This window comes from Galeopterus variegatus, unplaced genomic scaffold (assembly GCF_000696425.1).
Source record: "Galeopterus variegatus unplaced genomic scaffold, G_variegatus-3.0.2 Scaffold49547, whole genome shotgun sequence".
Classification (NCBI taxonomy): Eukaryota; Metazoa; Chordata; class Mammalia; order Dermoptera; family Cynocephalidae; genus Galeopterus; species Galeopterus variegatus.
In genome coordinates, this window is record NW_007775658.1 from 1,892 (window position 1) to 3,711 (window position 1,820).

The 1,820-nt window shown below is 52.0% G+C and overlaps 1 pseudogene; it reads left to right on the forward strand.

The window, feature by feature from the left end:
• The first annotated feature begins 255 nt into the window (after window positions 1-255).
• On the forward strand, window positions 256-1,031 carry LOC103584305 (annotated as a pseudogene).
• Window positions 1,032-1,820: the final 789 nt, after the last annotated feature.

Here is a 1,820-nt window from a genome sequence, read left to right on the forward strand (position 1 = left end):
TCTTTTAAAATCTTATGGAAGATGTGGCGGCAGAGCAGGCTCTGACGCAGCAGCGGGAACATTTGGCCTGTGGAAATGATCGCCAAGACCACAAAGTGCACCTGGGCCTTGGGCTCCCAGAGAAAAAGAAGGCAGTGGTCAAAGAGCCAGAGGCTCAGTGCTCAAGTTTAAACGGCGACGATTATTTCGCTGATGCTTGTCCTAGAACCACCACGTCCCCCTCTAAGACTGTAGTCCAAGTGGAGGCACGTGACTATGAGACCACACCATGTGTCATGTCAGACGGAGACAGAAGTCACCAGCCCCAGGAAGCAGGTCCTCGGTCACTCAGAGTACCTCGGGGAATCTCCACGTCCCGTGGCTCGGCTGAAGACCTCCCCAGACTCCAGACAGGGGGAGGAAGTGGCCAGAGCAGGCAAGAAGCTCAAAAACCCAAGAAGAAGAAAGGGTCCCGGACACCGCAGCCTGCCCCGTCCGGACCCTGATGCTCGGTACCTGCTGAGTGGGGAAGGAGGGCAACGAGCAGGCAGCCCGGGGACGCAGTGTGGAGACGGAGAAGAAAAACCCACAGGAGGGAGACGTCCTCCCGAGCCCCTCCCAGCTCTCCAGTCCGTGGATGGCAGCCCGAGGAAAGGAAGTGCACAGAAGCCCGTCAGAGCCGAGGCTCCGGGTTCGTCCCCACTGAAGATGGCCCTCAGGCCCCAGGAAGAAAAGGAAGCCCAAGGTTGAGAGCTGGCTCCAAGAAGGAAGAGCAGGAAGAAAGAGCGGGGTGGCGGGAGATGCCTGGAAGCAGGAGTCACACACTGACTTGGAGGGGGCTCTGGCAACGGGAGGCAACATGGCCACGGCCGCACGGCCCGGGCTAGGCCTTCGCCAGGCGGACACACCCGAGGCTGCTGCGGGCAGGGCGAGGACAGGAACCCGGTTTGGCCGGTGGGAAACTGCTGGTTTTCAAAACTGAAATTGAAATTTCTCACACTTAGGGGCGGCCTTAAAAATCTCTCCCCTCCGTTCAGCCTGCCCCCGCGCTCGTCTGGACGCCCAGGGCCCTCAACAAGGAGGAAGCCGACACCCTGCGCACGGCCTGCCCCGGCTTCTCTACCGCCCCAGACAAACTCTACATATCAACAGGAACGCATCCAAGTCAATCAAGTTGGAAGATGAAACTGGTGTCCTGTCCCCACAACAGCCCAAATTGCTTTTAGCATTCAGTTTTGCCAGTGACAGTCCTCTGACAGTTGTCACGAATCAAACACCTATGAAGATGAAAAATTATAGAGGAGGCAACTATGGTTCAGGGATAAAGTAATAAAATCGCCTGGGGTCACCCAAACGAACAAATCTGATGAAAGATGAGCAAAATTTTACCCTATTTTAGACCAAAAGAAAACTCAACCAATTATCAAACACACGTAATTGCCATGTTACATCAACTACAAAAGAATATAGAAACAAATGGAAAGTTTTTGAACTTATACTATGAAGTTAACATAACCCTATACCACAACTAAACAAGAATAGCCCAAAAATTAGGCTGTAGATTCATCTTATTTATGAATATAGAATCAAAAATTCTTAATATTGTTAATCAAATTCAACAAAGCATTTTATGGTTAATACATGAAGATCGAGTACGGTTTATGCCAGGAATACAAGGACTATATTAATAGATTAAAGAGAAAAAAAAAATGAAAATTGAAATAGATGGAGGGGGTCGGCCCGGTGGCGCACTGCGCTAGTGTGCCGCTTGGGAAGCGTGGAGGCGCTCCCGCCGAGGGTTCGGATCCCACATACAGACCAGTTCCCGCTCACTGGCTGAG